The 9,420-nt window shown below is 42.7% G+C and overlaps 1 long non-coding RNA gene across 1 annotated transcript; it reads left to right on the top strand.

Moving 5' to 3' along the window:
- Positions 1-1,328: 1,328 nt before the first annotated feature.
- On the top strand, positions 1,329-9,201 carry LOC114059354. Its single transcript, XR_003571645.1, has 3 exons — positions 1,329-1,437; positions 3,090-3,227; positions 8,922-9,201. It is a non-coding gene; the product is annotated as an uncharacterized LOC114059354 (long non-coding RNA).
- The last annotated feature ends 219 nt before the right edge of the window (positions 9,202-9,420 follow it).

Below are 9,420 nucleotides of genomic sequence, written 5' to 3'. Positions count from 1 at the left end.
GGAACAGGAGGCCTTGAGAGGGGTCTAGGTAGATTGGACCATTGGGTTATGATTAATAGGATGAAATTTAACTGATTGAAATCCCAGAATAATGCGGAGCACAAGTATAAACTGGGAGAGGAGTGGCTTGAGGGAGGGTTCTGGGGGTGCTGCTCAGCAGCAGACTCACTGTGGGTCAGCAGTGAGCCCTGGCAGCCAAGAGGGCACCCCATTCCTGGGGCACATCAAACAGAGCACAACCAGCAGGTCCAAAGAGCTGATTATTCTGCTGTATGCAGTGTTAGTGCAGTCTCACCATGAGCACTGTGTGCAGTTCTGGCCCCTACAGATTAAGAAGGATGTGAAGGTCACTGAATTCAGAGAAGGGCAACAAAGTCAGCGAAAGGGCTATAAGGAATGCCCCATGAGGACTTGTCTAGTTTGGAGAAAAGAAGATTTGAGGGTGACCTCTTTGCTCTCTACAGCTCTCTGAGGAGGGAAGTGGAAAGGGAGACACCGAGCTCTTCTCCCTGGGATCCAGTGATAGGAATGGTTCAAAATTGCATCAGAGATGGTTTAGGCTGGACATTAGGAAGCATTTCTTTACTGAGAGGATGCTCAAATACTGAACAGGCTTTCTAGTGAGATGGTCAATGCCATTTAAGAAGCATTTAAGCAATGCCCCTAACATGGTTTAATTTGTTTTGCCCTGAATTAGTCAGGCAGTTGAATTAGATGATCATTGCATGTCCCTACCAAATGAAATAGTCTATTCCCCTATCCCCTAGTATTATTTCTAATGTCCCTGTTTGTGGGCAGCCACGGTGGGGGTTTTCATTGTTGTTGGGAAGGCAAATGTCTGGTTACTTCCCTGGTAGACTGGGAATGTTCCAGATAGCAAGTATTTCTTCAGATACTTGGATCTGAAGAAACTGAGACTCGCTTTCTCTGGAAGCAGGCAAGGGGAGAGCTGAAACACAGGCACTGTTCCTTTCTCAGTTCTGTCATCCTTGCTGCCCTTAACTCAGCGTTCAAGCCCAGGTGAGTAGCTATGTCACATGCAGGGTGCATGGTATTTATAATTAATTATTATTGTGGCATCTAATAATATAGAGCATCAAAACTGTTAGCTGTGTACGCGGAGTTAACATATTTCTGCTATTGCTGTTTGCATCAGCACAGGTCAGCAAATGATCCTTCTGGTATGTGGCTGTTTAAAGTATGGGTTTACAAGGTGTCAAAGATGTCAGTCACTGTGATGATATGCTGATGGCATTCATCATCAGCCAGTGTCACTTCTTGCTTGTAGAGCTTTAGGGCAGGTCTTTGCTGACAAGCGGGTGAGTTGAGATCAGCAGAGGAACAAAGCAGCAGAGGGGGCACAACGGGGATGATACAAAAAAATGGACAAGTTATGCTCTGCTGACTAGGGAAACATTCTGCCCTGACTAAGACAAGGTGGGTAGCTATAAATTACGTCACTGGGCTATACTTCAGGTCCACGGCTGCCACTTGAGTCTTTACAAGGAAGGTGAAAGCTACAGTCTGCAATGACATGCATGGCCATTAGTTGTGTTCAACTGAATCAGTCTCTTTTCTGCATCAGGACCTATTGTCATAATTGCACTTACTTTAATTTTGCTCATGAACCACCAGTCTGAAATCAAAGTTAGGCCCTTACCATGTAAATCTCCAGCAAAGGTGGCAATTATACCTGCAAATTGGGAGTTTGAGCTTATAATGCTACCCTGTTTTGTTTGCTCATGTTTTCCTTAGCCAGCCGTTAGCTGTTTTGTGATGCATGAGGAGAAAACCCGGTGCGTGCATGAACTTCTGTCATCCCTGGACATCTCTGGCACCCCAAACACTCAGCCCAGAGCTCCCCAGAGCACTTCAGCACAGCTCTGAGGCAGCTGCAGGCCACTTCTTGTAGGCCCTCTCGGATGGTCTAGGATCCCAATTAGGAAGCCTGCAGCAAGACCGGGGTTAAAACAGTAGCAAAGGGTGTTTGGTTTTTTGTTGTTGCTTTTGTTTTGTTGAGGGTTTTTGTTTGTTTGTTTGTTTGTTTTGGTTTTGTTTTGTTTTGTGTGAGATAACCTCTAAAAGAAGTGGGGCCGTGAATGCACAGGCTTTGCAAAGTATCCAAACTCTGCTCATAGCATACAGCATCAGTCATAGTTTGTCACTGCAATGAACCAGACTCCCACAAAGGCAGTTGTTCTGTTTCCATTGTCCAATGCTGAAAAAAAAAAGAAGAAAAGCACCATTAAAAGAATGTGCTGCAAGCGAGAGGCAGGGCATGTTGAATTAATTTTTAAGGTATTGGCCATATGGTCATTTCCATTTCAGAAAACTTGTGTTCAGCAGGATCGCAAGCGCATGCACAGACAAAACGAATGATAAATGAGCATCTGCTTGCTTAAAACCCAGTGTTTAACATAGTTTGTTTTCTTAAGAAATTAAAACACATCTTGGCAGTCTCCATCCCATTCCAGAAGGGGACTAGTATCTTTTCCTTTCACTTTGATTAAATGTTTCCTTTGATAAAATACTTAGTAATATCATTTTTTGAAGTTAACTCATTCACAGAAGAGACTTGACTAATGGAGGAGGATTTATACTTTTGGGGGCCTTTGTCATTTCTTTAGTCTTTGTCCAGGCATTCATGGAGGTTTGTAAGTTTCCCAAGACACCTAGGATACTTTAAGGAAAAGAGATTACTGTTCAATTAAAGCTGATCAAAAAAATTTTCTCCTCTGGTTTTATGGACAACTGAAATGTCCACAAGTACTGCCAAGAAATTGCACATTAATCTCTGAAATGATGCAGGTGTGTTTCTTAACACAAAGGGCATCCTGTTTAAAAAGGCTGGAAATACTACTAATATACCAAATGGCTGGCACACATTTCAAGCCTCCTCCTTTAGCTGCTTCATAAATGTCTCGGTGTGCATGGCTGGCTGTTGTGTGCCCTTCAGAGTTTCCCCACAGGTAGGCTCCAATCAGCAATAATTAAAACCGCAATAGGCTAATCACATTGCACTCCCAAGAGTTTTTAACTTAACATGAAAAGCCTATTGGAATGCACTAATGGTTTTTCTATTTTAAAAGGAAACTGATTATTTGGCCCAGCCCAGCAATATGAAAATTCAGTGGGCAAGAAAGAATTTTGTGAATAAACAGTGAGAAGTATTTCATTTGGCATCAGCAAGCAGAACACTGGAGAAGCAGCCATTTTGCTGAAATATGGTATTTATGCTACTTTGACATTGCACTTTGTTTAAACACATTAAGATAATTTGACCACATCTGTAAGAGGCCGAAATGCTTGCTGTTCAGCCTTTCCCCATCTGCAAAATGTGTGGCCTGGTGTGCAATATCAGAGGGAGGTCAGAGGTAAAGGCACTGACTGTGCTGCCTAGCTGGATAGCTTTTATTTGGATGCCTGAGAACCAGAAACGTGGTGCAAAGACTTCTGCTGAATTGGGGCAACATTGGTTTGGGCCTTGGATGCCTTGGTTTGGAACAACAACAGTGAACGACAACAGCATTTGCATTGAATCCACTTCTGTTTTTTTCTCACCATGAAATTGAATGAGACCTGATAGTCTACTAAAAGATCCTCTCTTTGAAAATGTTAGTTTCTATCCATCCTAATCCATCTGGGCACGGTATTGTTTTAAAAAGCAGGATGGATTTCATCAGGAGGAAAGTCTGTGTATTAGGTTATTATTTATATTAAGAAATAATAGCTCTAACATGCCAGGGTGCATTACAAAAATCGAGTATTGAAATGGACAGGGTAAATTGTGCTTATGCAAAACATTCTAATCATTTTTTTCCACCAAGAAATGTATAAAAAAAGGAGTCTGAACTCTGCACTGTAACTTGCTATATAAATAATATAATGGTGCTACCAGCAGGGTTACATTCCCCTTGTTCAGAGAAGGCCAACTCAACATGAGCTGAGCACTGCACTAAAAGACTGAGAAAAGGCTGACAAATATGAAATTTCCCTCAACTCTGACCTGCTTTAAAGTTCGCATCCTTAAACAATTGCTAAACAGATGACAAAAAGGAGCAAAGTAGTGCAACTGTTCAGTAAGACAGCTGCCTTCTCAGTAAGCTCTGTCTGCAAGTACATGATGTAGCTGGACTGTGAAGTGGTTCAAGCAAACTCATTTGACTTTGTATTGCAACAGCCTCAGCAACACATACACAGAGCTGCACACCTCATCTCAGCCAAGAGACAGTAACTTCATCAACTGGACAGGTGTGTGATTGCAAGCCTCTGGTTCTGTCTCCTGCTCAGACAGGCTGGGATGGGTGAGCAGGACTCATGCTGGCCTCTGCAGCTGGGCAAACTTAATCCTTACTGGATCAAGAAAAGTCATCCAGAGCTGGTGCTGAGTGAAAACAGAATGTGACACACTGAAAACAGAGCATATCCTGCAGTATGCTCCCAGCATCCTCTGAAGAACATATATTCCATGGAAAGCACAGCCCAAAAAACGAGGATGCAGGCAGAATCAGGTATGCAGCAGAAAGGGAACAAGGAAAACCAGACATGTCCTGTGCATTGCCCACTTCACAGCCTTTCCTGACTTTCTCACTGGTTTTCTTTTCTAGCTGGAAACTTCTCATGCTTAGTTACCAGCTGAAGCCACATAGCAAAACATATGCGTAATTCATTCGTGCATATAGAGCTAATTACATGCTCCACTGGTTGGCTAAAGGAATTCACACATCCCACCAGCCAAATAGTTTTGGACCAAGGAGTTGAAAAGCTAAGGAGTCGATATTACCCTAGCTAAAATTTTAAGTAAAAGCATGACTGAGAGAGGAAAAAAAACACACACACATCTAGGAAAAGTTTGAATGCCCCTTAGAAACCAACCATCTGATCAAGTTTGTTACGGATGGTGTCCATATGGTATTTTGCAGGCAGGTGTGAACTTGCTCTGTCTGCATTCAGAGCTGGCCGAGCACAAGAAAGTCTTGGACAAGTGAGGTCATTAACTTCAGTTGTGCATGCTGTTAACACAGCCCCACAGTTCTCCAACTGGGGCATGGGAGACCTTCTTTTTGCCTGCCTGTGTAGCAGATATTCATATGGGACCATCCGCCTTTTACACTGACACTTCTTTGCAGAGAGAATGGGGCTTTGTTTAAGAAGAGCCGCCAACTATTCACTACCAGAGAGACCAAGAAGGAATTCAGACATGATCCTATTGCATGGAGCCCTCTGATTGTCATTTGTCTAAATGGCCGGTAATTGCATAAAGTCACAGCTAAGTGACCAGGTTGAGACTTTTTCAGAAACCCAAAGGTCTAAAAGTCAGCTACTGAATCCATGTGCAAGCACTTCAATAAAGCCAGTTTAGTTTCCAGAGCAGCCAAGCCTCCCAGCTCTTCCCAGGACTAGATGATAAGTGCAGCACTTGTGAAAATCACCTTTCAGGTGTGTGGCTATGGATATCAGGCAGCCTGTGGTTGGCACCAGCATTGGCACATGTCGGTGGCATGCCTGTGTGACACGAGTGGCACCTATAAGATGTCAGCCTGTGGGACCCACATGAAGGAATTTAAATTCTAGCCTTGTCTCTCTGTCTGGTTGCCAGATTCTGACTTGGATTTTGTCTCTTGCCTTGTCCTCCTCCTCCCACACCCTCCGTTTTAATTCCTTTCCACTGCTTTTACCCTGCTGTGGTCTTTGACCTGCTCTCATCCCTCCTGGTTTCTTCCTTAAGAACATGGGTTTGCAGGGAAAGGAAGACAGAGTGAAACATTAGACTGCATGTTACGATGATTAAAAGGCATGTAAGAAAACCAAGGCTGTCATTTTAATCTCTCACTAATGTTCATTGGCATGTCTTTGAGATAGGGTACCGTGCTGACAATAGTGATGGACAGGGTGTGAGATTGGCCCCTTGAACCCAGGGGCCTCCCAGGAATAGATCATGTCTAGACCTGGTTTGCATCAAGAGCCAAACCGGATAAGCTGATTAGCCAATTAGAAATAGTTCAGCTAGTGGAGTAGAGGGACCAAAGAGAGCTGAAACTGGAGGTCATGTGGATATCACAACTGATTAATAACCCTGTGGTGATGTGGAAGCTGGGAGGGGCTGGCAGTGAAGTGGGAGGAGGAGCTGCAAGTAAAAAAACAGAAGATGAACAGAGGAGGTTTTGTGTGTGTGTGTGTGTGTGTGGTTTTTCTCTCTAGAACCTGATCAAGAAGAAAGATCAAACATCAAACCTAAATGTGGAGAACAGTGGTATTTGATCTCCCACCAAAATATTTCTAGCATATCCTTTAAATCATATGTCATATGGAAAAGTCTCACTCTAGAGATTTCATTTCCAGTCCTTACCAGCATATTGCTTTTCATTCACTTTATTACCATCAGTCTCTACTATATATGGATACTACTAACACTAAATATGGTTTTCATCATGAAACTCATAGAATTTTCCATTGTGGGCACCATTAGTCAGGCATAATGTGAATCATAGGAGTTTAAAATTACTTACTTGGAACATCATTGAAAGCCAAACAGAACCAATGTAGAGGTGATAACTTTAAATAAATGGAAGAAAGGCAAATCTAAACTCGATTTGGAAGGACACCATCTCTGCATCACCAGTGCCCTAAATACAGGCCATACTCAATCAAAGATGATCAGGCTGCTCCTTGCTCCCTCGATTCCCAAGACCACGACCTTGGTGGTGTGTCTTGCTGGCAGAATAGCATTATACCTCCTTGCACCACACTGGGTAAGGTGCAGTGAAAGATGGTCCTTTGGCACTGGGGCACACGCTCTTCTACAACCTGTGCTGATCCCCTGCTTGTTCAGTCAAGTTGGAGACAGGAAGGCAGCAGGAGGGTGAAATGAGGGACCTATGTGTGTACACACAGGTGGAAGCCGGTGCTGATATGATGCCCTGTGTCTCACAGATGCCCCTCTCCGTGCTTACATAAGCATTTCAGGGAGAGAGGGGAAAGCTGCAGTCTGCCCCTGGTGAACTGCAGCCCAGTGGGTGCCTCCCACCCAGGCATACTTGAGGGATTCAGGAGCCATCAAGCAGGATATTGTTAAACATCCCCAAGCGACAGAGAACAACAGGCTCTCAGTGCAGTGGGAGTACCCATTTTGAACATGTAGGAACAATGTCTGATTTTTTTTTAAGAGTGAACATGTGTAAAAGTTGCTTAGATTCAAGACAGGATGCAAGTGGATAACTCCCTTAAGTTTCTTGATTTAAAATATTGCCTTTATCTCTGGTTCATAGGCCACAGTTGTGTATTCAGCTAGCCAGACATCTTTGAGAGGCTGCCCAACAGTTTGTTGGCTGTGCCAGCAATTCACCTTAATTCAAGATGCATGTCTTTAGCCTTTCCAGAGTAGAGACCTCTTCCCGGAAAACTCCTTTCAGTGTGACACTCTTCTGACCAGCAGGAAAGTTTTCCTAGCAATGCCTGATCTGCATCTTTCATGATACACTTAGGTCTTTTAGTTCTCAGGCTGGGACAACAGGTACTTTCCTTCTTCTCTGTAGAAGCTTTGTTTATCTGAAGTTTATTTCATGCCTCTTCCACTGTTAAACAGCCTCCTTGAAAACTTCTCCAATTCCAATTTTGCCAGTCTTCTGCACTACTGTGTTGATCCTGTCCTGCCTTCCCCCAAACACTCTATCTTTTCAGAAGTGCAGAGCCCAGAACTGGACCGTGTATTGCCCCTGAGGCCCTCCCAGTGATAAGTAGAATGAATCATCCAAAATCTATTCCTACTTATATATCCCAGGATAATATTTGACATTTTCACAGAAGTATGATACCGTTGGCACATTTGACAACTCCTTCTGTGATCTGCCAAAGTTCTTCCCAGTCCTTTTTCTGCAAACTTTCTAAAAATTGTCATTATGGACTTACGCTGATGATCATCCCTGTCTAAGTGTATGTATTGTGTGTGTCTTCATCAAATTGCCTTTTTTTTATTTATTTATTTTTTTTCCAGAGCATCCATTGGGCAAGATCATTTTGAATTCTAATCCTGTTCTCTACCAGACTCACAAGTAATCCCTGCCTGGTGTCATCTGCAAATTTAATAAACATTCTCAATATTCCATCATGAGGTCATTAGCAAAAATATTCAACACTAATTCCAGATGGTCTCTAACATTTCTGGGCAACGCAGAATGTGTTGAAGCATTTCCATGACTGACAATTCCCTCCATTTGTGTTATTGCTGAGAACTTTGGGTCTGGGCTGTGTGGTCACCGAGGTTAGAAAAAACTCTTGCATTTAGATGAAGTGAGCATTCCTGATGGTATGGCATGCTACAACCCCTTCCAACTTAAGGAAAGGAAAGAGCTCCGTCTATCTAGTCTATAGGAAATAGATTAAATTCTGCTTAGTAACATAGGCACTTTACCTCTCCACTTATTCCTAGTGGTACATTTACGTCGCCAACTCATCCCTATTATTGAAATCTCATTCTTGAGCTGAGACAAATATATTTTTAAGGCACCATCTTTTAGTTCAGAGAGAGTCACTACTCATGATTCCTGAGAGCAAACACTGGCTTGAAAGACTTCAGAATACTGTCCTAAACACCAGTATCCACAAAAAGAATAAAATACTGCTTGAGACTCAAAAACCCCCTCACTTTCTCACCTATTACATGATGTTTCAGGAAAAAGACAATGGGCAGGGAATAAAAACCTCATGATTAGAATGTGCACACACATATACCACAGCAAACTAGAGAAGAGGAAGACCTTAAAACTAAGAAAGAAAATACTTTTTGTCACAATGCCACAGAAGAAACAAGAGAATAATGCATCAGTCTTAGATGTTGGCATAGTAGTGAAAGCAGCATGGTGAAAGCAGCATTTAATAAACATTCTCTATATTCTAACTAGGAGTTTTAATACGGAATCAAGATTACAGCCTCACTGAAATCACGGAGACATGGCCGAATCACTCATATGACTGAAATGCTGACAGAAAAAAGATGCTGCTTGTTCAAGAAGAACGGACGGCAAAGAGATAAGAGGCATCACTTTGTGAGCGTTGTATGTATGAGCTTGTCCTGACAGATGGAGTTAGCCTTGCTGAAAGTATGCAAAGGTGGAAATAGGACACCATTGTCAGAGTTTATTGGAGTCTGTTAAAGGCCATCCATTTATGAAGATAAGATGTATGAGGCTCTTTGAGAATAAGTATCAGAGACATCTGAAGCACAGGTCTTGTGGGAAGAGGAAGATTTTAGCTGCAGTTAGAGACATTAGTTGAACAAACAGAATTCAGCAGCATAAAAACTCTTCAGCCCCTTTATGGCACAGTTTTATCGCAACTTTTGTTTGTATTCAGAAGACCCAGAAAGGAATTAAAGGAAAAAGGTCCTCTAGGTTTGAGTCTCAGCATGAGGGAGGAGCAGTG

The sequence above is a fragment of the Empidonax traillii genome, unplaced genomic scaffold (assembly GCF_003031625.1).
Source record: "Empidonax traillii isolate 1590-97213 ecotype Southwest subspecies unplaced genomic scaffold, ASM303162v1 scaffold218:size1087226, whole genome shotgun sequence".
In the NCBI taxonomy this organism is placed as follows: Eukaryota; Metazoa; Chordata; class Aves; order Passeriformes; family Tyrannidae; genus Empidonax; species Empidonax traillii.
This window is presented reverse-complemented; position numbering and strand designations above follow the sequence as displayed.